Source organism: Hyla sarda, unplaced genomic scaffold (genome assembly GCF_029499605.1).
Source record: "Hyla sarda isolate aHylSar1 unplaced genomic scaffold, aHylSar1.hap1 scaffold_513, whole genome shotgun sequence".
Lineage (NCBI taxonomy): Eukaryota > Metazoa > Chordata > Amphibia > Anura > Hylidae > Hyla > Hyla sarda.
The window spans coordinates 120,116-145,416 of NW_026610524.1; the positions used below are offsets into that span (position 1 = coordinate 120,116).

Sequence of the window (25,301 nt, forward strand, 5' to 3'; positions counted from 1 at the left end):
TACCCCCGACCTCTGCCTTGGGTAAGGGTTCCGCTTTTATAGCGTGATTCCGAGCCCCTGCTGCTATTGGGGAAGGGGCTTAGTCCCTGGGTGTGGAAGATGCCGTTCTCCTGGGCTTTCCCCTCTGGGGAAATGTCGATGCGAAATACCATCCGCATAGAGGTGTCGGAGAGCCATCGTCAGTTGAAGAACCTCCGCTTCATTGCGGAGGTGATTCTTCTTGACTACTTCCGCCTCAATAGGGAGGACATCCTGTGTCTAAATGACCAGGAAAGCCGTGGCCTGTATACCGTCACCTTCACGGCCACGGCGTGTTGCGATAACATCTATGCAACCTTGTCTGGTGCGGACCAGAGGGACGATCGACTCGACGGTCTTTCGTTCCAGTTCCTCTATGGTGAGGAACATATACCGTTGGTGGTGGCTATGCACAGCCCTCATGTGACCACGGAGGATATAGCCACTTTTCTTCGGCGATACTGCGAAGAGGTGCGATTCGCAAACAAAATCTTGAACTCCGTGCGGTTCTGGAACGGCAAGAGGAAGTTCTGGGTCAAGCTCCGTAAGGATCCCGGTGGTATTGGGGGTCTTTGCCATCCGCCCCCAAATTTTGCCATCGGGAGAGTTCGGGGCTTCCTGTTCTATCCTCAAATGCCTATGTATTGCCGAAATTGCTTGAGGTTTGGCCACACCCAGGAGACCTGCGGCGCGGAGCGTGTGATTCGCTGCAATAGGTGTGGCCAAGAAGGTCACATAGCCTCAAGATGTAGCCATACGATAAGGTGCAACCTCTGCGGAGAGGAAAATCACGATTTTAATTCCTGTCCCCATAAAGCAAAAACTACGATGGGTGGGTCAAGGCTGGGCCCACCCAAAGAGGGGACAGGACAAAAGACGTCCTTTTTTAAGATGCCCAAACCCCAGATGGCAGGTACTGATGGGTCCAGGCCCAAGACCTCTGGTGCTCCATCGGGGGGCCCACCGGTGGTAGTGCTAGGGGGAGGCCATGGGGATTCCACGAAGCCCGGGCGGGTGATCGAGTTTACTGCCCGGGAAATTGAAAGACGTCGATCGACTTCCTACCTGGCTCAAGAGCCCGCCGAAACTTCTGAAGGGGGCTCACCTGTGGCGGGTGGCAGCCGACGGGCCTCGGTGGGGGCAGAGGTGGACCCAAAATTGCAGCATAAGCCAGGTACTGGCTTGGCCCAGGGTCGCCCTGCTCCGGACGAAGAGGCCCCGGTGAAAGCCCGCCGGAAGGGGAGCCAGGTGGCCAGGTCTGAGCCCGGTCCTGTTACTCCGCCTATACAGGACAGGGCCAAGAAGACAAGTGGCGCCAAACCAGGGTTTGCTGCCCCGCCAGCAGTGGACCCGGTGGGTAAAACTGGCCATCGTCGATCGATGGGGAAGTTGGAGCAACAGTCCTCAGCAACGCTTGCTGGGGAACAAGCGATGAAAACTTCCCAAGGTAGCGGCAAAGGTTCCGGAAAAGAGGCCTCACAGGCCCCTGTGCAGCAGTTCCAGTCGTCAAAAGATGAAAGAAGACGCAGATCCATCAGCCGGGGGCCAGAGATTACATCGAGTGAGAGCAACACAGAGGATATGGACAGCAGTGTGACATTTAAAAGACAAAGAGAAGAAGAAGAGGAAGACATTCAAAGGAAAGCGGCGTGCCGTAGTTCGGAAGAGAGCGAGCTCAGGGTCGGGGCATCATCGATCTCAAGCTCCGACCCTCAGAACATCAAGGAGCTGATGACCCCGCAGGCGGGGGATGACGGTACGCAGCTTATTATTGACTTTGATTCTCCAAGCACGGACTCTCCATAAACTATGCCTATCCCTGTAAAAATTGCCTCACTCAATGTGAGGTCCTTAAAGAGCCCTGATCGCAGGGCTGCTTTATTTTCTTATCTAGAGACATGTGACTTTGACCTTTGCCTGCTACAAGAATGTGGAATCCCTAGTAAAATGGACTATAAAGACTTAAAAGAAGACTGGAAGCTGGGCCCATCCATATGGTCCGGTGCAAATGACTGTCGTTCTGTGGGTGTTGGGCTGCTCTGCCGAGGCCAGTCCTTTTCTATTCATACAGTAACTGAGATTGTGCCTGGCAGAGCTCTTTTAATTCATCTATATTTTAATGGACTTTTAATTCGTGTTTTAAATGTGTATGCCCCTCCTGATAAACAGGAGCGGGCAGAACTATTTGAAATTTTACCACTGTTTTGTGTTGGGTCTTCCCCCCTGCTGGTGGGAGGTGATTTTAACTGCATACGTGATGGGGAACACCGGCAGGGTGGGGATATTAATCGTAAAGACCGCACTTCTTACCTGCTTAAAAATTTTATTGATGATTTTAATTTGAAAGATTGCTGGAAGGATCTCTTGCCGGAGGACCCGGGCGCCACATGGTCCAATGGAAGAGTGAGCTCCAGAATCGATTTTATTTTTTCCTCTAGAGCTTTTAAACCCCTGAAATGCACGCTCGAGCAGAATATCTTCTCTGATCATAAGCTCCTCTTGGTGGGCCTGGAGCTAGAGGGGGAGCAAAAAGCAAAAAGGGGCCTCTGGAGATTAAACACCACACTCCTAGAGGACCCTGAGATAAAAGAGGAGTTTGTGCGGACCTACCAGTGCTGGCAATCACAAAGAAAACCCCACGAGCCTATGCTGCACTGGTGGGAGGGCACCAAATCTAAAATCAGATTTTTTTTTATCAAAGCAGGTAAGAAGAAGGCAAAAATGGAAAAACAGTGGTTTTATGTTCTTAACATGCGTTTAAATGTACTTTTTAAATTGAAAGAAGCTGGTATGGATGTAGAAAATGATATTTTAAACCTTAAAACTGAAATAAAACATGCCATAGAAAAGAAAGGGAAACAAATCATTTTTAACTCACATGTGCAGCACCTGGAGGAGGGCGAGAAATGTTCCCGTTTCTTTTTTAAAAAAGTGATGAATAGGAGGGATATCATCCAAAACCTTGAGGGTGAATCCACTCCAAAAGGCATGTTAGATGCAGTTTTTAACTTCTACCAGCTTCTTTTTAATAAGAAAGATCTTAATCCATCCTTTTTAGAACATGTTCTTAATTCCCTTGATTTTAAGCTAGATGTTTTAGACCAGGAGGTTTTATCCCGTGATCTTAACTTAGATGAACTTTTATTTGTTTTTAAAAGTTTTTCTAGTGGGAAGGCCCCTGGGGAAGATGGTTTACCCATCGAATTTTATTTAGCTTTTTGGGATATTTTAAAGGATGATATGGTTTTATTGTATAAAGAAACTTTTATTGTTAATGAACTTCCCCCTTCCTGGAGGAGGGGGATTGTATCATTACTTTTTAAAAAGGGTGAAAAGGATATGCTAAAAAATTGGCGCCCCATCACACTTTTAAATGTCGATTATAAAGTTTTAGCCAAGTTATTAGCTGTCCGTTTTAAACCTTTTATTCATAAATTAATTCACCCAAATCAGGTTTGTGGGGTACCTGGAAGGTCTATAGCTGAATCCCTAAATATTTTAAGAGATGTTTTATGGTATTTTAAGGATAGAAATCAAACTGTAGCAATTTTATCCTTAGACTTTGAAAAAGCCTTTGATAGGGTCTCCCATGAATACCTGTTTTTAGTTCTTAAAAAGATGGCAGTGCCTGAAACGATTTTAAGCCGAATCATGCTTATATACCGATCCTGTTTTAGTCAAGTCTCTGTTAATGGCTTTTTAACCAGCGGTGTTCCTCTTTTATCAGGTGTCAAACAGGGCTGCCCCCTGTCCCCACTCCTTTTTATTTGCGCAATCGAACCACTGATGGCCCTCCTCAGAAAAGACCGGGTAGTAAGAGGCGTACCGATACCTGGTGGAGGAGGGACCCATCTAAAGGTGTTGGGGTACATGGATGATGTCACCATACTGTGCCCGGACTCTCCATCCATGAGGGGGGCATTGAGGAACACCAGCTATTTCTGCGAGGTCTCTGGTTTTAAGCTAAACACAGATAAATGTGACTGTTTTTATATTGGCTCCTGGGATTCATCCATCACCCCAGGAGTCACAATGCAACAGGATCAAATTAAAGTTTTAGGTATTGTTTTTAACCAGGTCAATGATGGGAGCCCTAACTGGGATTCAGCTATAGCTAAGATGGAGAAGAAGATTTTAATGTGGAATCTTAGAAACCTTACCATGGAGGGGAAGATTTTAATAATAAAGATGGTTTTACTCCCTATTATGCTATACATTGCCATGGTATTTCCTCCATCTATTTTATACATTAAAAAAGTAACTAGAATTGTTTTTACTTTTTTATGGGGTTCAAAAATGGAGAAATTAAAGCGTGATTTTATGTACAAAAGTAAAGATAATGGCGGGAAAGATGTTCCTAACCTTTTTACTTTCTTTTACATAAAGTATTTCTGTTTCTGTTTTAAAATTATTAAATCCGATGGCATTTTTAGCTGCTTTTTAAGGTACGCTGCGGGCATGGTTTTTAAAAGATGGTTGCGCATCCCTCTGAACGCTCCGGTGCTTCTGTGTCCCCCAAAACATTATGTGGTGTTGGAAAAGACAGTCAGGCTCCTAGGTCTCCAAGATTTGGAGCCTGACATACTGGGGGACCAGAGAAAGGTATCAAAGGTCCTCAGGCGGAGTGAGGTTACCCTGGCAGTGTCCAATTTCACACAGGCAAGATCCAAAAAGGTATGGCGGAACGTGTACGGGAAGTTTCTGGCGAATGTACACAGGGATCTTGCCTGGGCAATCGTCCACCAGTGCCTCCCTACTCGTGAGTTCCAGCACAGGCGAGGACTGGTGGCGAGAGCCAAGTGCCCGAGAGATGGCTGCGGAGTGGACGAAACGGTGCTGCACATATTTTGGAACTGCCCTTTTGCACGGGAGCTTTGGAGGAAGGTAGGCCCACTTTTGAAGTGGGCCTGCGGCCTAAAAGATTTTAATCACGAATGTGTCTTTTACGGTCTTTTTAACTGCCCCAATTTTAAACAGCAGATGATCTGCTGGATGATTATTAATTGTTTTAAAAATGCCATCTGGAAAGTTAGGAACATCTTACTTTTTAAACATGATTTTATTGATGTTAAAAACTGTATAAAGCTGGCCCTGAGTGAGATGTACATCTATTACCTAAGAGACAAGAAACAGTTGGGGGCCAGCGAGGCAGCATCCATGTGGTGTCTGCCTCTATGGAACGAAATAACAATATAATCAGTTTTTATGACATTTGTATAATGTTTTATCCTGCCTTTTTTATTTTTTCTCCTTTTATTACTGGTTTTATTATTTGTATTTTAAAACTTTTGTGAACCTTTTATTATTTTGCATTTTAAATTTTGTATGGTTTCTTATTTATTCAATAAAATTTTGTTGAAACCTTATCTGTTCTTATCAGTTTAATATCTGATACGTCCCCTATCTGGGGACCATATATTAAATGGATTTTTGAGAACGGGGGCCGATTTCGAAGCTTGCTTCCGTCGCCCTATGCATTGACCCGATATGGCAGTATCTTCGGGTACAGTGCACCACCCCCTTACAGGGTTAAAAAGAAAGATTCCTACTTTCATTGCTACCTGCTTGCTGGCTAGCCAGCTAGCCAGCCCTGTGGGCCTTGCTGCTGCTGCTGCTGCTGCTGCTGCTGCAGCCAAAAAACAAAAGGTGGTGCTGCTGCTGCTTCTGCTGCTTCTGCTTGTGTCTGGCCGCTGTTGGAGCGTCCAGGCACAGGACTTCTGCTGCTGCTGACTAAATGGCCTCCTTAATTGGATCATTTGAGTAGCCAGCACACCTGTGCAGGTAGGGCATGACATGATAGGCAGCTGCCTTGATAGCGGGTGGGTGCTGAATGTTCCTAATTGACAAAATAAGATTAATGCTTATGAAGAAATATAAAATCTCATCCCTTCCCCAATATCGCGCCACACCCCTACCCCTTAATTCCCTGGTTGAACTTGATGGACATATGTCTTTTTTCGACCGTACTAACTATGTAACTATGTAACATAACATGGGGGGGTCTCCTGGCTGTTCACACAGGTGTGTCATTGCTGTACATTGACCATGCATTGCTTCTGTGGTATTGCAAAGGCAAAGACAAATGCTTCCAGCCATCCATTGCACTAATGGATTGGTCATCAGCTGGCTGTCTATGTCCCGCATCAATATAGACCAAAGTACAGAGGGTTAGGCTATGCTATAGTGCACCTACCTGATGCATCAGAAGGTGCGAGGCCCTTGCTAAATTCTGTGCACAGACTTTGAGATCTATGCTTTAGACTGTATCTAAACCTGCTCCAACATGGACTGACATTCTGGCCTACTTTCAGCCGATGCGACTTGTCTGTCGCTGAACAGTCGCTTTTTATGTATTCAGCACCTATGTATAATGTTGTAAAAATGCTCTAGAAGCTAAAGTCGCAGAAATGTCACACATATTTGGCCTGCAACTTTCTGTGCGACAAATTCAGACAGGAAAAATCAGTATAAATCCTTAGAAAATTATCCCCCAGTGTCTCCATCTGCTGGCGGTATTGAATAAGCATTGCTGCACTGATGGGGTATGCATTAGACGAAAAAAAAGAAGAAAAAGAAGAATAATACGCCCAGAAAAGAGGCGAAAAGGAGAAAAACGTAAAAAAACGTGAAAAAAAAGTAAGAGGAAGAGAAGGGAAAAAAAGGTGGAAATGGGTTTAAAAGTGATTTCGGCGGAGAAATATATATATATATATATATATATATATATATATATACGCGCACACACACACATATATATAAACGTATTCTCCGTTGAGATATTGCAGCCGCTGCTGTGTCCAGGCCCAGGAGCCTTAGCACTGTGCTGTGATGTCACTCAATACCACTGACATCACTAGGTGTAAACAACATCTCTCCTTTGCTGTGTATGTGACTATGGAGCTGTTTGGTGATGTCGTCTATTATGGCCTTCATAGAAGCAACAGGAGATTGTTGCATCCATCTAGAACCCTCAGAACTACAGTGCTATGATGTCACTCACTTCCACAGGCCTTGCAGAGTGTAAACAACAACAACCCAGCTTTGTTGTGTATGTAACCATAGGGATTGTGATGTCACCTAGAACCTTCACAGCAGCGACAGCTTTATGAGGAGCATCAGCACTGCTCTGCCTGAGCAGAACCATCACCGCCATAGGTTGTCAAATAACCCGGATTTAACCCACACAGGTAAGTCCAATGGGGTGCAGGCATGTCCTCTATGCTTACAGCTTCCCGTGGGTGTTGGTTTGATACCGTTTGGGGACAGCCAAGGAGGCATCTGCAGGCAACAAAGGTAGGTGTGTGCTTGTGTGTGTGTTTCCTATGCAGATCCTAAGCCCAGTGTCACATGCAAGTAGGAGGAGTAAGAAGGGTTCCTGGCAAATCCGGGTTATGGATTGCATTTAAAAAGGCCCCGTGGGAGTGCAATGGGCCCCTGTCTTGCTGCTTAGCAATAATGGTATGGGTTTAGGTTCTGCTGTGTGTACTGGTGGTTGACTGCCCCCCAGCCCAGAGTGTGCATGGAAAATTGTCTGGCAGCCTCCCTGACAGCAAGCAGTGATAGTGCCCATGAAGGGGACCTTGTTGGGCCCGCCCCTTTCACGGTTATCGCTTCTCGGCCTTTTGGCTAAGATCAAGTGTAGTATCTGTTCTTATCAGTTTAATATCTGATACGTCCCCTATCTGGGGACCATATATTAAATGGATTTTTTAAGAACGGGGGCCGATTTCGAAGCTTGCTTCCGTCGCCCTATGCATTGACCCGATATGGCAGTATCTTCGGGTACAGTGCACCACCCCCTTACAGGGTTAAAAAGAAAGATTCCTACTTTCATTGCTACCTGCTTGCTGGCTAGCCAGCTAGCCAGCCCTGTGGGCCTTGCTGCTGCTGCTGCTGCTGCTGCAGCCAAAAAACAAAAGGTGGTGCTGCTGCTGCTTCTGCTGCTTCTGCTTGTGTCTGGCCGCTGTTGGAGCGTCCAGGCACAGGACTTCTGCTGCTGCTGACTAAATGGCCTCCTTAATTGGATCATTTGAGTAGCCAGCACACCTGTGCAGGTAGGGCATGACATGATAGGCAGCTGCCTTGATAGCGGGTGGGTGCTGAATGTTCCTAATTGACAAAATAAGATTAATGCTTATGAAGAAATATAAAATCTCATCCCTTCCCCAATATCGCGCCACACCCCTACCCCTTAATTCCCTGGTTGAACTTGATGGACATATGTCTTTTTTCGACCGTACTAACTATGTAACTATGTAACATAACATGGGGGGGTCTCCTGGCTGTTCACACAGGTGTGTCATTGCTGTACATTGACCATGCATTGCTTCTGTGGTATTGCAAAGGCAAAGACAAATGCTTCCAGCCATCCATTGCACTAATGGATTGGTCATCAGCTGGCTGTCTATGTCCCGCATCAATATAGACCAAAGTACAGAGGGTTAGGCTATGCTATAGTGCACCTACCTGATGCATCAGAAGGTGCGAGGCCCTTGCTAAATTCTGTGCACAGACTTTGAGATCTATGCTTTAGACTGTATCTAAACCTGCTCCAACATGGACTGACATTCTGGCCTACTTTCAGCCGATGCGACTTGTCTGTCGCTGAACAGTCGCTTTTTATGTATTCAGCACCTATGTATAATGTTGTAAAAATGCTCTAGAAGCTAAAGTCGCAGAAATGTCACACATATTTGGCCTGCAACTTTCTGTGCGACAAATTCAGACAGGAAAAATCAGTATAAATCCTTAGAAAATTATCCCCCAGTGTCTCCATCTGCTGGCGGTATTGAATAAGCATTGCTGCACTGATGGGGTATGCATTAGACGAAAAAAAAGAAGAAAAAGAAGAATAATACGCCCAGAAAAGAGGCGAAAAGGAGAAAAACGTAAAAAAACGTGAAAAAAAAGTAAGAGGAAGAGAAGGGAAAAAAAGGTGGAAATGGGTTTAAAAGTGATTTCGGCGGAGAAATATATATATATATATATATATATATATATATATATATATATACGCGCACACACACACATATATATAAACGTATTCTCCGTTGAGATATTGCAGCCGCTGCTGTGTCCAGGCCCAGGAGCCTTAGCACTGTGCTGTGATGTCACTCAATACCACTGACATCACTAGGTGTAAACAACATCTCTCCTTTGCTGTGTATGTGACTATGGAGCTGTTTGGTGATGTCGTCTATTATGGCCTTCATAGAAGCAACAGGAGATTGTTGCATCCATCTAGAACCCTCAGAACTACAGTGCTATGATGTCACTCACTTCCACAGGCCTTGCAGAGTGTAAACAACAACAACCCAGCTTTGTTGTGTATGTAACCATAGGGATTGTGATGTCACCTAGAACCTTCACAGCAGCGACAGCTTTATGAGGAGCATCAGCACTGCTCTGCCTGAGCAGAACCATCACCGCCATAGGTTGTCAAATAACCCGGATTTAACCCACACAGGTAAGTCCAATGGGGTGCAGGCATGTCCTCTATGCTTACAGCTTCCCGTGGGTGTTGGTTTGATACCGTTTGGGGACAGCCAAGGAGGCATCTGCAGGCAACAAAGGTAGGTGTGTGCTTGTGTGTGTGTTTCCTATGCAGATCCTAAGCCCAGTGTCACATGCAAGTAGGAGGAGTAAGAAGGGTTCCTGGCAAATCCGGGTTATGGATTGCATTTAAAAAGGCCCCGTGGGAGTGCAATGGGCCCCTGTCTTGCTGCTTAGCAATAATGGTATGGGTTTAGGTTCTGCTGTGTGTACTGGTGGTTGACTGCCCCCCAGCCCAGAGTGTGCATGGAAAATTGTCTGGCAGCCTCCCTGACAGCAAGCAGTGATAGTGCCCATGAAGGGGACCTTGTTGGGCCCGCCCCTTTCACGGTTATCGCTTCTCGGCCTTTTGGCTAAGATCAAGTGTAGTATCTGTTCTTATCAGTTTAATATCTGATACGTCCCCTATCTGGGGACCATATATTAAATGGATTTTTGAGAACGGGGGCCGATTTCGAAGCTTGCTTCCGTCGCCCTATGCATTGACCCGATATGGCAGTATCTTCGGGTACAGTGCACCACCCCCTTACAGGGTTAAAAAGAAAGATTCCTACTTTCATTGCTACCTGCTTGCTGGCTAGCCAGCTAGCCAGCCCTGTGGGCCTTGCTGCTGCTGCTGCTGCTGCTGCAGCCAAAAAACAAAAGGTGGTGCTGCTGCTGCTTCTGCTGCTTCTGCTTGTGTCTGGCCGCTGTTGGAGCGTCCAGGCACAGGACTTCTGCTGCTGCTGACTAAATGGCCTCCTTAATTGGATCATTTGAGTAGCCAGCACACCTGTGCAGGTAGGGCATGACATGATAGGCAGCTGCCTTGATAGCGGGTGGGTGCTGAATGTTCCTAATTGACAAAATAAGATTAATGCTTATGAAGAAATATAAAATCTCATCCCTTCCCCAATATCGCGCCACACCCCTACCCCTTAATTCCCTGGTTGAACTTGATGGACATATGTCTTTTTTCGACCGTACTAACTATGTAACTATGTAACATAACATGGGGGGGTCTCCTGGCTGTTCACACAGGTGTGTCATTGCTGTACATTGACCATGCATTGCTTCTGTGGTATTGCAAAGGCAAAGACAAATGCTTCCAGCCATCCATTGCACTAATGGATTGGTCATCAGCTGGCTGTCTATGTCCCGCATCAATATAGACCAAAGTACAGAGGGTTAGGCTATGCTATAGTGCACCTACCTGATGCATCAGAAGGTGCGAGGCCCTTGCTAAATTCTGTGCACAGACTTTGAGATCTATGCTTTAGACTGTATCTAAACCTGCTCCAACATGGACTGACATTCTGGCCTACTTTCAGCCGATGCGACTTGTCTGTCGCTGAACAGTCGCTTTTTATGTATTCAGCACCTATGTATAATGTTGTAAAAATGCTCTAGAAGCTAAAGTCGCAGAAATGTCACACATATTTGGCCTGCAACTTTCTGTGCGACAAATTCAGACAGGAAAAATCAGTATAAATCCTTAGAAAATTATCCCCCAGTGTCTCCATCTGCTGGCGGTATTGAATAAGCATTGCTGCACTGATGGGGTATGCATTAGACGAAAAAAAAGAAGAAAAAGAAGAATAATACGCCCAGAAAAGAGGCGAAAAGGAGAAAAACGTAAAAAAACGTGAAAAAAAAGTAAGAGGAAGAGAAGGGAAAAAAAGGTGGAAATGGGTTTAAAAGTGATTTCGGCGGAGAAATATATATATATATATATATATATATATATATATATATGCGCACACACACACATAGATATAAACGTATTCTCCGTTGAGATATTGCAGCCGCTGCTGTGTCCAGGCCCAGGAGCCTTAGCACTGTGCTGTGATGTCACTCAATACCACTGACATCACTAGGTGTAAACAACATCTCTCCTTTGCTGTGTATGTGACTATGGAGCTGTTTGGTGATGTCGTCTATTATGGCCTTCATAGAAGCAACAGGAGATTGTTGCATCCATCTAGAACCCTCAGAACTACAGTGCTATGATGTCACTCACTTCCACAGGCCTTGCAGAGTGTAAACAACAACAACCCAGCTTTGTTGTGTATGTAACCATAGGGATTGTGATGTCACCTAGAACCTTCACAGCAGCGACAGCTTTATGAGGAGCATCAGCACTGCTCTGCCTGAGCAGAACCATCACCGCCATAGGTTGTCAAATAACCCGGATTTAACCCACACAGGTAAGTCCAATGGGGTGCAGGCATGTCCTCTATGCTTACAGCTTCCCGTGGGTGTTGGTTTGATACCGTTTGGGGACAGCCAAGGAGGCATCTGCAGGCAACAAAGGTAGGTGTGTGCTTGTGTGTGTGTTTCCTATGCAGATCCTAAGCCCAGTGTCACATGCAAGTAGGAGGAGTAAGAAGGGTTCCTGGCAAATCCGGGTTATGGATTGCATTTAAAAAGGCCCCGTGGGAGTGCAATGGGCCCCTGTCTTGCTGCTTAGCAATAATGGTATGGGTTTAGGTTCTGCTGTGTGTACTGGTGGTTGACTGCCCCCCAGCCCAGAGTGTGCATGGAAAATTGTCTGGCAGCCTCCCTGACAGCAAGCAGTGATAGTGCCCATGAAGGGGACCTTGTTGGGCCCGCCCCTTTCACGGTTATCGCTTCTCGGCCTTTTGGCTAAGATCAAGTGTAGTATCTGTTCTTATCAGTTTAATATCTGATACGTCCCCTATCTGGGGACCATATATTAAATGGATTTTTGAGAACGGGGGCCGATTTCGAAGCTTGCTTCCGTCGCCCTATGCATTGACCCGATATGGCAGTATCTTCGGGTACAGTGCACCACCCCCTTACAGGGTTAAAAAGAAAGATTCCTACTTTCATTGCTACCTGCTTGCTGGCTAGCCAGCTAGCCAGCCCTGTGGGCCTTGCTGCTGCTGCTGCTGCTGCTGCAGCCAAAAAACAAAAGGTGGTGCTGCTGCTGCTTCTGCTGCTTCTGCTTGTGTCTGGCCGCTGTTGGAGCGTCCAGGCACAGGACTTCTGCTGCTGCTGACTAAATGGCCTCCTTAATTGGATCATTTGAGTAGCCAGCACACCTGTGCAGGTAGGGCATGACATGATAGGCAGCTGCCTTGATAGCGGGTGGGTGCTGAATGTTCCTAATTGACAAAATAAGATTAATGCTTATGAAGAAATATAAAATCTCATCCCTTCCCCAATATCGCGCCACACCCCTACCCCTTAATTCCCTGGTTGAACTTGATGGACATATGTCTTTTTTCGACCGTACTAACTATGTAACTATGTAACATAACATGGGGGGGTCTCCTGGCTGTTCACACAGGTGTGTCATTGCTGTACATTGACCATGCATTGCTTCTGTGGTATTGCAAAGGCAAAGACAAATGCTTCCAGCCATCCATTGCACTAATGGATTGGTCATCAGCTGGCTGTCTATGTCCCGCATCAATATAGACCAAAGTACAGAGGGTTAGGCTATGCTATAGTGCACCTACCTGATGCATCAGAAGGTGCGAGGCCCTTGCTAAATTCTGTGCACAGACTTTGAGATCTATGCTTTAGACTGTATCTAAACCTGCTCCAACATGGACTGACATTCTGGCCTACTTTCAGCCGATGCGACTTGTCTGTCGCTGAACAGTCGCTTTTTATGTATTCAGCACCTATGTATAATGTTGTAAAAATGCTCTAGAAGCTAAAGTCGCAGAAATGTCACACATATTTGGCCTGCAACTTTCTGTGCGACAAATTCAGACAGGAAAAATCAGTATAAATCCTTAGAAAATTATCCCCCAGTGTCTCCATCTGCTGGCGGTATTGAATAAGCATTGCTGCACTGATGGGGTATGCATTAGACGAAAAAAAAGAAGAAAAAGAAGAATAATACGCCCAGAAAAGAGGCGAAAAGGAGAAAAACGTAAAAAAACGTGAAAAAAAAGTAAGAGGAAGAGAAGGGAAAAAAAGGTGGAAATGGGTTTAAAAGTGATTTCGGCGGAGAAATATATATATATATATATATATATATATATATATATATATATACGCGCACACACACACATATATATAAACGTATTCTCCGTTGAGATATTGCAGCCGCTGCTGTGTCCAGGCCCAGGAGCCTTAGCACTGTGCTGTGATGTCACTCAATACCACTGACATCACTAGGTGTAAACAACATCTCTCCTTTGCTGTGTATGTGACTATGGAGCTGTTTGGTGATGTCGTCTATTATGGCCTTCATAGAAGCAACAGGAGATTGTTGCATCCATCTAGAACCCTCAGAACTACAGTGCTATGATGTCACTCACTTCCACAGGCCTTGCAGAGTGTAAACAACAACAACCCAGCTTTGTTGTGTATGTAACCATAGGGATTGTGATGTCACCTAGAACCTTCACAGCAGCGACAGCTTTATGAGGAGCATCAGCACTGCTCTGCCTGAGCAGAACCATCACCGCCATAGGTTGTCAAATAACCCGGATTTAACCCACACAGGTAAGTCCAATGGGGTGCAGGCATGTCCTCTATGCTTACAGCTTCCCGTGGGTGTTGGTTTGATACCGTTTGGGGACAGCCAAGGAGGCATCTGCAGGCAACAAAGGTAGGTGTGTGCTTGTGTGTGTGTTTCCTATGCAGATCCTAAGCCCAGTGTCACATGCAAGTAGGAGGAGTAAGAAGGGTTCCTGGCAAATCCGGGTTATGGATTGCATTTAAAAAGGCCCCGTGGGAGTGCAATGGGCCCCTGTCTTGCTGCTTAGCAATAATGGTATGGGTTTAGGTTCTGCTGTGTGTACTGGTGGTTGACTGCCCCCCAGCCCAGAGTGTGCATGGAAAATTGTCTGGCAGCCTCCCTGACAGCAAGCAGTGATAGTGCCCATGAAGGGGACCTTGTTGGGCCCGCCCCTTTCACGGTTATCGCTTCTCGGCCTTTTGGCTAAGATCTTGTATCTTGTCAAGGGGCTCTGAGTTCGTCGAACCTTCGGCCTTGAGGCATCGGCGGTTTTTTAGCCGTCTTAAGCCTCATGCTGCTATAGGAGGAGGACTTACAAAGAACGGGAAGGCGATCCCCCATGGCGACCCTTAGGTTTGCTGCGCATACTGAAACTCGGATTAAGAACACCTTCCGTATTGAAGTGGATGAGGAGAAAAAGGAGAAGATGACTTTGGAATTTTTTGTCAAGAGAATTATGCTGGATTTATTGCACATTCAGAGAGAAGATGTGTTTTGCCTAAAAGACCCAGGTAAAGGACTTTTCATTCTTACCTTGACTTCCGCATCTGCATGTGACCATATGTTTGAGAAAGTTCGGGAGCTTGCCAATGAGGAGGATATGAAAGGACTTGTTTTCATTGCTCTATATTCTAATGGCGATGTTCCACTGGTGGTTACTATGCACGATCCATACGTGGATATAAGAGACATTGTCTTATTTTTAAACCAATATTGTGCGGAAGTCAAATACTCTCATAAAATAATGAATGCAATGGACTTTTGGACTGGAAAGCATAAGTTTGCTGTTAAGTTCAGAGAAGATGTGAGAGGAATTGGAGGTCTGTGTCGCCCACCTGCAAATTTTTTAATTGGGCGTAAACGTGGCTATTTATTCTACCCTGGGATGCCGTATTATTGCAGGAAATGCCATGAATATGGTCATACACAAGAATCTTGCAAAGAGGAAGTGGTTATTTGCAAAAGATGTGGCCAAAAAGGCCACACCACTTTGGACTGTCAAAATGAGATTCTGTGTAATGTGTGTAAGCAGAAAGGACACGCTTTTAAGGATTGTCCTCAACGCTCCTGGGCCAATATTGTGGCTACATCGGCTGGTCCCTCGATGAGGAAGAGCTCCATGGATGCTTTGCCTGTGCCTAAGACCCACACCCTGAAAGTGATGCCTGAGTCTTCTGCTACCGGAATTCCTGTGATACCTGCTGTGGCTCATGTCTCCAAAAGCATTGTGTCCCCGGGGAAGGTCGTGGGACCTGAGACAGAAGTGAGGGGTTCTCCTCTCATGGAAGTTGAAGGTCCTGGACCGCCCAGAAGGGATACAGAGGAGATGGATGTAGAAGAACGGCGAAAGAGGAAAAGCAGAGACCGGAAAGAGGAAAAGGGCCTTAACATCAAAAGGAGTGGTCGAGTTAGTGCGGACGAGGGGAACGTGGAGATTGTCTGCCAAAAGGTTATAACAGCATCCGACCCTGTTAATATTGAGGAATTTGTGTCACCACCTACAGATTGGGGTTCTTTGTCTGAGGATAATGAATGACCCAGGAGCTACCAAGTGTTAATATCTCCTCCTTCAATGTGAGGAGTTTGAAGAGCCCAGAGAGGAGGGCTGCTTTATTTTCTTTCTTGTCTTCTTTGCCTACAGACATTTTATTTTTACAGGAATGTGCCATTGATTATGATATCAATTATTCATCTTTGAGATCTGAATGGACTCTTGGCCCGTCTGTGTGGTCAGGGGATAATGAGAGGAAAGTGACTGGTGTTGGCATACTGTTCAAGAGCAGTGAGTATAAAGTTACCTCCTTCACAGACATTGTACCCGGTAGAGCCCTGCTCGTTCATATTATTTATAATGACATGAATATGAGACTTTTAAATGTATATGCCTCTCCAGATAAGGATGAAAGATCTGATTTATTAGAGAAAATTCAGTTTTATTTACCGGGTTCATCCCCTCTTATCATCGCTGGTGATTTTAATTGTATAATGGCAGGAGAGGAGCGGGCTGGAGGATCTGAACAAAGGAAAGATAAGACTGAAAAACAACTAAAGGATTTTATAGTTGATTTTAATTTAAAAGATTTGTGGAGAACCTCTTTCCCTAATGACCCTGGGCATACCTGGGGGAATAGCCTTTATATGTCAAGAATTGATTATATTTTTGCTTCTGGATTTGCATTTTATGGGAATATGCAATTGACTTCTACCTTTTTTTCAGATCATAAGATTCTATCTGCTACATGTAAGTTTGATGGGGTTTGCAGAGCCAAAGGAGTCTGGCGTCTGAATGTCTCTTTGCTTGAAGATGAAGAAATTAAATGTAATTTTATCTATCTTTTTAAAAAATTGCAGAACTCAAGGACTAATTTTAATTCTCTTTTAGCATGGTGGGAATTCTGCAAGGTAAAATTTAAAGAGTATTTTATTAAGATGGGTGTTAAAAAAACAAAAGAGAAATTGAAATGGTATAGAGATCTTAACACAAAACTACAAACCTATTATCAACTCAAAGAGCTGGGTGTATATGTAGACGATCTGATTTTAAGTGTTAAAAGTGATATTCAGAAGGCTATAACTAACAAAGGGAAAGAAATAATTTTTAACTCCAAAGTTGAATGTAAAGAGAAGGATGAAAAGTGTACAAGATTCTTTTTTAAAAAGGTAATGGAAACAAAAAAGTTAATGATTAACATTGAGGATGAAACTACTAATGTAGGAATGTTATCCAAAGCTAAATCCTTTTATCAAGATCTGTTTAATGAGAAACCCATTGATATATCTGCTGCAAATTTTCTCCTAAGCACTTTAGATTGTGGTTTAAGTAAGGAGGACCAAGATGGACTTTGCACAGAAGTAAGATGCCAAGAATTAGAAATTGCTGCTAAAAGTTTATCCACAGGTAAAACACCAGGTTCGGATGGACTTCCTGTAGAGTTTTATAAAACCTTTTGGGAAATTTTTAAAGATGATTTGCTTAATATTTTTAAGGAGGCTTTTAATTCTGATGTTCTACCTTTATCTTGGAGGAGTGGTATAGTGTCTCTGATCCCCAAAAAGGGGGATAGGAACAGCTTAGAAAATTGGAGACCAATTACGCTTCTTAATGTTGATTATAAGATTATGTCAAAAATTTTTGTTAACAGAATGAAGCCTTTTTTGTACAAGGTCATCCATGTGGATCAGGTATGTGGTGTCCCAGGAAGGAGTGTAGCTGAACCTTTAAATGCTATTAGGGACGTCATATGGTATCAGCAAGAGCGGAATCAAAATCTAGCCATTCTATCTCTAGATTTTCATAAAGCTTTCGATAGAGTATCACATTGTTTTTTATGGATGGTTTTACAACGCATGGGTTTTCCTAACATATTTATTAAGCAAATTGCTCTCTTATATAAAGGTTCTTTTAGCAGGATTTTAATAAATGGTTTCCTTACGGATTTTATTAATTTATCATCAGGGGTAAAGCAAGGCTGCCCTCTGTCTCCTATACTGTTCATATGTGCAATAGAACCTCTGTTAAACTTAATAAGGAATGATAAAATAATAAAAGGAGTGCCAGTTCCTGGAGGTAATAGTGCCACCCTTAAAGTGTGTGGCTATATGGATGATATTAATGTTTTTTGTGAAAGTTCCTTCTCTTTACAAAGAGTTGTTGATGTTACTGATTTCTTTTGTAAAGCTTCTGCTTTTAAACTTAATTTATCTAAATGTGACTGTTTTTATATAGGTAAATGGGAAAACGTGCAAATACCAAACCTAAAATTACAGTCAGAAAAAATAAAAATCCTTGGAGTCATCTTTGATAAAAATAACAATGGTGAGGAAAGTTGGCTAATGGTAAAAGAAAAGGTAAAGAAGAAGGTAGACTTTTGGTCCCTTAGGAAATTATCTTTAGAAGGTAAAATTTTGGTGATTAAGGCTATGCTAATACCCATTATGCTCTATTTAAATATGATTTATCCTCCTAATGAACTTATGTCTAGGCAACTTCAGAGGATTCTCTTTGAGTTTCTATGGAGTTCTAAAGCAGAAAAATTAAAAAGAGATATTATGTATAAGTCACAAAAAAATGGAGGAAAACAGGTTCCCTGTATTAGAAAATTTTTATACTTAAGGTTTTTTAGTTGGTGTTTTAGGGGACTTTTTATGAAAAGTGTATGGTCCTGTTTTTTAAAGTACTCTGCGGGACATATTTTTAGAAGAAGAAAATGGGTGTTTTTATCATTATCTACTCCTGTACTTTTAACTCCGCCTAAACATTATGCCATCTTAGAAAAAATTATACGTATGTATAACCTTAAAGACTTTGACTTGTTAACCTTGAGGGATGCTCGCAAGATAGAAGTACAGTTAAATTTGCAAGAAGAAATATGTATGGTCTCTAATTTTTCTTATAATAGGTGTGTACAAATATGGAAAAAGGTAAACGAGCCATATCTTTTTAATGAGCACAAGGATTTAGCATGGATGATTATCCATGAGTGTCTTCCGGTAAGATTTTTCCAATATAGAAGAGGTCTAAATGCTGTATGTGTCTGTCCCCGGGAAAATTGCAATATAGATGAAACTGTTTTGCACCTTTTATGGAATTGTTATTTTGCACAAAAGGTTTTTAGACTAATTGGTTCTTTATTGAAATTCCTAACAGGTCTAAAAGTTTTAAATCATGAAGTTGTTTTATATGGCAAAAGTGATGGAGTTACGAAAGAAAAAGAGAGAATTTTGTGGATTTTTATCAACTGTACAAAAAATGTATTATGGAAAGTTCGTAATATCCTTGTCTTCAAAAGAGATTTTATTTGTGAAAAAGAATGTTTGAAGATGATATACAGTGAAGTTTACTTGTACTATTTAATTGATAAAAAGAGATATGGGCAGAAAAAAGCATTAGCTATGTGGAATTTACATTTATGGAAAACAGTATTTGATATATTGTAAAAATTTCTTGTGATGTATTTAAGTTTTTGAGTTTTTTCAATAAAAATGTAAAAAAAAAAAAAAAAAAAAAAAAAAATCTGTTCTTATCAGTTTAATATCTGATACGTCCCCTATCTGGGGACCATATATTAAATGGATTTTTGAGAACGGGGGCCGATTTCGAAGCTTGCTTCCGTCGCCCTATGCATTGACCCGATATGGCAGTATCTTCGGGTACAGTGCACCACCCCCTTACAGGGTTAAAAAGAAAGATTCCTACTTTCATTGCTACCTGCTTGCTGGCTAGCCAGCTAGCCAGCCCTGTGGGCCTTGCTGCTGCTGCTGCTGCTGCTGCAGCCAAAAAACAAAAGGTGGTGCTGCTGCTGCTTCTGCTGCTTCTGCTTGTGTCTGGCCGCTGTTGGAGCGTCCAGGCACAGGACTTCTGCTGCTGCTGACTAAATGGCCTCCTTAATTGGATCATTTGAGTAGCCAGCACACCTGTGCAGGTAGGGCATGACATGATAGGCAGCTGCCTTGATAGCGGGTGGGTGCTGAATGTTCCTAATTGACAAAATAAGATTAATGCTTATGAAGAAATATAAAATCTCATCCCTTCCCCAATATCGCGCCACACCCCTACCCCTTAATTCCCTGGTTGAACTTGATGGACATATGTCTTTTTTCGACCGTACTAACTATGTAACTATGTAACATAACATGGGGGGGTCTCCTGGCTGTTCACACAGGTGTGTCATTGCTGTACATTGACCATGCATTGCTTCTGTGGTATTGCAAAGGCAAAGACAAATGCTTCCAGCCATCCATTGCACTAATGGATTGGTCATCAGCTGGCTGTCTATGTCCCGCATCAATATAGACCAAAGTACAGAGGGTTAGGCTATGCTATAGTGCACCTACCTGATGCATCAGAAGGTGCGAGGCCCTTGCTAAATTCTGTGCACAGACTTTGAGATCTATGCTTTAGACTGTATCTAAACCTGCTCCAACATGGACTGACATTCTGGCCTACTTTCAGCCGATGCGACTTGTCTGTCGCTGAACAGTCGCTTTTTATGTATTCAGCACCTATGTATAATGTTGTAAAAATGCTCTAGAAGCTAAAGTCGCAGAAATGTCACACATATTTGGCCTGCAACTTTCTGTGCGACAAATTCAGACAGGAAAAATCAGTATAAATCCTTAGAAAATTATCCCCCAGTGTCTCCATCTGCTGGCGGTATTGAATAAGCATTGCTGCACTGATGGGGTATGCATTAGACGAAAAAAAAGAAGAAAAAGAAGAATAATACGCCCAGAAAAGAGGCGAAAAGGAGAAAAACGTAAAAAAACGTGAAAAAAAAGTAAGAGGAAGAGAAGGGAAAAAAAGGTGGAAATGGGTTTAAAAGTGATTTCGGCGGAGAAATATATATATATATATATATATATATATATATATATATATATATATACGCGCACACACACACATATATATAAACGTATTCTCCGTTGAGATATTGCAGCCGCTGCTGTGTCCAGGCCCAGGAGCCTTAGCACTGTGCTGTGATGTCACTCAATACCACTGACATCACTAGGTGTAAACAACATCTCTCCTTTGCTGTGTATGTGACTATGGAGCTGTTTGGTGATGTCGTCTATTATGGCCTTCATAGAAGCAACAGGAGATTGTTGCATCCATCTAGAACCCTCAGAACTACAGTGCTATGATGTCACTCACTTCCACAGGCCTTGCAGAGTGTAAACAACAACAACCCAGCTTTGTTGTGTATGTAACCATAGGGATTGTGATGTCACCTAGAACCTTCACAGCAGCGACAGCTTTATGAGGAGCATCAGCACTGCTCTGCCTGAGCAGAACCATCACCGCCATAGGTTGTCAAATAACCCGGATTTAACCCACACAGGTAAGTCCAATGGGGTGCAGGCATGTCCTCTATGCTTACAGCTTCCCGTGGGTGTTGGTTTGATACCGTTTGGGGACAGCCAAGGAGGCATCTGCAGGCAACAAAGGTAGGTGTGTGCTTGTGTGTGTGTTTCCTATGCAGATCCTAAGCCCAGTGTCACATGCAAGTAGGAGGAGTAAGAAGGGTTCCTGGCAAATCCGGGTTATGGATTGCATTTAAAAAGGCCCCGTGGGAGTGCAATGGGCCCCTGTCTTGCTGCTTAGCAATAATGGTATGGGTTTAGGTTCTGCTGTGTGTACTGGTGGTTGACTGCCCCCCAGCCCAGAGTGTGCATGGAAAATTGTCTGGCAGCCTCCCTGACAGCAAGCAGTGATAGTGCCCATGAAGGGGACCTTGTTGGGCCCGCCCCTTTCACGGTTATCGCTTCTCGGCCTTTTGGCTAAGATCAAGTGTAGTATCTGTTCTTATCAGTTTAATATCTGATACGTCCCCTATCTGGGGACCATATATTAAATGGATTTTTGAGAACGGGGGCCGATTTCGAAGCTTGCTTCCGTCGCCCTATGCATTGACCCGATATGGCAGTATCTTCGGGTACAGTGCACCACCCCCTTACAGGGTTAAAAAGAAAGATTCCTACTTTCATTGCTACCTGCTTGCTGGCTAGCCAGCTAGCCAGCCCTGTGGGCCTTGCTGCTGCTGCTGCTGCAGCCAAAAAACAAAAGGTGGTGCTGCTGCTGCTTCTGCTGCTTCTGCTTGTGTCTGGCCGCTGTTGGAGCGTCCAGGCACAGGACTTCTGCTGCTGCTGACTAAATGGCCTCCTTAATTGGATCATTTGAGTAGCCAGCACACCTGTGCAGGTAGGGCATGACATGATAGGCAGCTGCCTTGATAGCGGGTGGGTGCTGAATGTTCCTAATTGACAAAATAAGATTAATGCTTATGAAGAAATATAAAATCTCATCCCTTCCCCAATATCGCGCCACACCCCTACCCCTTAATTCCCTGGTTGAACTTGATGGACATATGTCTTTTTTCGACCGTACTAACTATGTAACTATGTAACATAACATGGGGGGGTCTCCTGGCTGTTCACACAGGTGTGTCATTGCTGTACATTGACCATGCATTGCTTCTGTGGTATTGCAAAGGCAAAGACAAATGCTTCCAGCCATCCATTGCACTAATGGATTGGTCATCAGCTGGCTGTCTATGTCCCGCATCAATATAGACCAAAGTACAGAGGGTTAGGCTATGCTATAGTGCACCTACCTGATGCATCAGAAGGTGCGAGGCCCTTGCTAAATTCTGTGCACAGACTTTGAGATCTATGCTTTAGACTGTATCTAAACCTGCTCCAACATGGACTGACATTCTGGCCTACTTTCAGCCGATGCGACTTGTCTGTCGCTGAACAGTCGCTTTTTATGTATTCAGCACCTATGTATAATGTTGTAAAAATGCTCTAGAAGCTAAAGTCGCAGAAATGTCACACATATTTGGCCTGCAACTTTCTGTGCGACAAATTCAGACAGGAAAAATCAGTATAAATCCTTAGAAAATTATCCCCCAGTGTCTCCATCTGCTGGCGGTATTGAATAAGCATTGCTGCACTGATGGGGTATGCATTAGACGAAAAAAAAGAAGAAAAAGAAGAATAATACGCCCAGAAAAGAGGCGAAAAGGAGAAAAACGTAAAAAAACGTGAAAAAAAAGTAAGAGGAAGAGAAGGGAAAAAAAGGTGGAAATGGGTTTAAAAGTGATTTCGGCGGAGAAATATATATATATATATATATATATATATATATATATATATATATATATATATATACGCGCACACACACACATATATATAAACGTATTCTCCGTTGAGATATTGCAGCCGCTGCTGTGTCCAGGCCCAGGAGCCTTAGCACTGTGCTGTGATGTCACTCAATACCACTGACATCACTAGGTGTAAACAACATCTCTCCTTTGCTGTGTATGTGACTATGGAGCTGTTTGGTGATGTCGTCTATTATGGCCTTCATAGAAGCAACAGGAGATTGTTGCATCCATCTAGAACCCTCAGAACTACAGTGCTATGATGTCACTCACTTCCACAGGCCTTGCAGAGTGTAAACAACAACAACCCAGCTTTGTTGTGTATGTAACCATAGGGATTGTGATGTCACCTAGAACCTTCACAGCAGCGACAGCTTTATGAGGAGCATCAGCACTGCTCTGCCTGAGCAGAACCATCACCGCCATAGGTTGTCAAATAACCCGGATTTAACCCACACAGGTAAGTCCAATGGGGTGCAGGCATGTCCTCTATGCTTACAGCTTCCCGTGGGTGTTGGTTTGATACCGTTTGGGGACAGCCAAGGAGGCATCTGCAGGCAACAAAGGTAGGTGTGTGCTTGTGTGTGTGTTTCCTATGCAGATCCTAAGCCCAGTGTCACATGCAAGTAGGAGGAGTAAGAAGGGTTCCTGGCAAATCCGGGTTATGGATTGCATTTAAAAAGGCCCCGTGGGAGTGCAATGGGCCCCTGTCTTGCTGCTTAGCAATAATGGTATGGGTTTAGGTTCTGCTGTGTGTACTGGTGGTTGACTGCCCCCCAGCCCAGAGTGTGCATGGAAAATTGTCTGGCAGCCTCCCTGACAGCAAGCAGTGATAGTGCCCATGAAGGGGACCTTGTTGGGCCCGCCCCTTTCACGGTTATCGCTTCTCGGCCTTTTGGCTAAGATCAAGTGTAGTATCTGTTCTTATCAGTTTAATATCTGATACGTCCCCTATCTGGGGACCATATATTAAATGGATTTTTGAGAACGGGGGCCGATTTCGAAGCTTGCTTCCGTCGCCCTATGCATTGACCCGATATGGCAGTATCTTCGGGTACAGTGCACCACCCCCTTACAGGGTTAAAAAGAAAGATTCCTACTTTCATTGCTACCTGCTTGCTGGCTAGCCAGCTAGCCAGCCCTGTGGGCCTTGCTGCTGCTGCTGCTGCTGCTGCAGCCAAAAAACAAAAGGTGGTGCTGCTGCTGCTTCTGCTGCTTCTGCTTGTGTCTGGCCGCTGTTGGAGCGTCCAGGCACAGGACTTCTGCTGCTGCTGACTAAATGGCCTCCTTAATTGGATCATTTGAGTAGCCAGCACACCTGTGCAGGTAGGGCATGACATGATAGGCAGCTGCCTTGATAGCGGGTGGGTGCTGAATGTTCCTAATTGACAAAATAAGATTAATGCTTATGAAGAAATATAAAATCTCATCCCTTCCCCAATATCGCGCCACACCCCTACCCCTTAATTCCCTGGTTGAACTTGATGGACATATGTCTTTTTTCGACCGTACTAACTATGTAACTATGTAACATAACATGGGGGGGTCTCCTGGCTGTTCACACAGGTGTGTCATTGCTGTACATTGACCATGCATTGCTTCTGTGGTATTGCAAAGGCAAAGACAAATGCTTCCAGCCATCCATTGCACTAATGGATTGGTCATCAGCTGGCTGTCTATGTCCCGCATCAATATAGACCAAAGTACAGAGGGTTAGGCTATGCTATAGTGCACCTACCTGATGCATCAGAAGGTGCGAGGCCCTTGCTAAATTCTGTGCACAGACTTTGAGATCTATGCTTTAGACTGTATCTAAACCTGCTCCAACATGGACTGACATTCTGGCCTACTTTCAGCCGATGCGACTTGTCTGTCGCTGAACAGTCGCTTTTTATGTATTCAGCACCTATGTATAATGTTGTAAAAATGCTCTAGAAGCTAAAGTCGCAGAAATGTCACACATATTTGGCCTGCAACTTTCTGTGCGACAAATTCAGACAGGAAAAATCAGTATAAATCCTTAGAAAATTATCCCCCAGTGTCTCCATCTGCTGGCGGTATTGAATAAGCATTGCTGCACTGATGGGGTATGCATTAGACGAAAAAAAAGAAGAAAAAGAAGAATAATACGCCCAGAAAAGAGGCGAAAAGGAGAAAAACGTAAAAAAACGTGAAAAAAAAGTAAGAGGAAGAGAAGGGAAAAAAAGGTGGAAATGGGTTTAAAAGTGATTTCGGCGGAGAAATATATATATATATATATATATATATATATATATATATATATATATACGCGCACACACACACATATATATAAACGTATTCTCCGTTGAGATATTGCAGCCGCTGCTGTGTCCAGGCCCAGGAGCCTT

General features: G+C 43.9%; 6 non-coding genes and 1 pseudogene across 6 annotated transcripts; all 7 read left to right on the forward strand.

Moving 5' to 3' along the window:
• Positions 1-5,351: 5,351 nt before the first annotated feature.
• LOC130338079 (U2 spliceosomal RNA) lies at positions 5,352-5,537 on the forward strand. Its single transcript, XR_008878851.1, has one exon. It is a non-coding gene; the product is annotated as a U2 spliceosomal RNA (small nuclear RNA).
• Positions 5,538-7,624: 2,087 nt separating this feature from the next.
• Positions 7,625-7,816, forward strand: LOC130338075 (U2 spliceosomal RNA). The gene has a single exon (XR_008878847.1). It is a non-coding gene; the product is annotated as a U2 spliceosomal RNA (small nuclear RNA).
• A 2,087-nt stretch (positions 7,817-9,903) lies between these two features.
• LOC130338140 (U2 spliceosomal RNA) lies at positions 9,904-10,094 on the forward strand. Its single transcript, XR_008878899.1, has one exon. It is a non-coding gene; the product is annotated as a U2 spliceosomal RNA (small nuclear RNA).
• A 2,081-nt stretch (positions 10,095-12,175) lies between these two features.
• Positions 12,176-12,366, forward strand: LOC130338141 (U2 spliceosomal RNA). Its single transcript, XR_008878900.1, has one exon. It is a non-coding gene; the product is annotated as a U2 spliceosomal RNA (small nuclear RNA).
• Positions 12,367-19,234: 6,868 nt separating this feature from the next.
• Positions 19,235-19,436, forward strand: LOC130338086 (U2 spliceosomal RNA; annotated as a pseudogene).
• A 2,091-nt stretch (positions 19,437-21,527) lies between these two features.
• LOC130338038 (U2 spliceosomal RNA) lies at positions 21,528-21,718 on the forward strand. The gene has a single exon (XR_008878814.1). It is a non-coding gene; the product is annotated as a U2 spliceosomal RNA (small nuclear RNA).
• A 2,093-nt stretch (positions 21,719-23,811) lies between these two features.
• LOC130338039 (U2 spliceosomal RNA) lies at positions 23,812-24,002 on the forward strand. Its single transcript, XR_008878815.1, has one exon. It is a non-coding gene; the product is annotated as a U2 spliceosomal RNA (small nuclear RNA).
• The last annotated feature ends 1,299 nt before the right edge of the window (positions 24,003-25,301 follow it).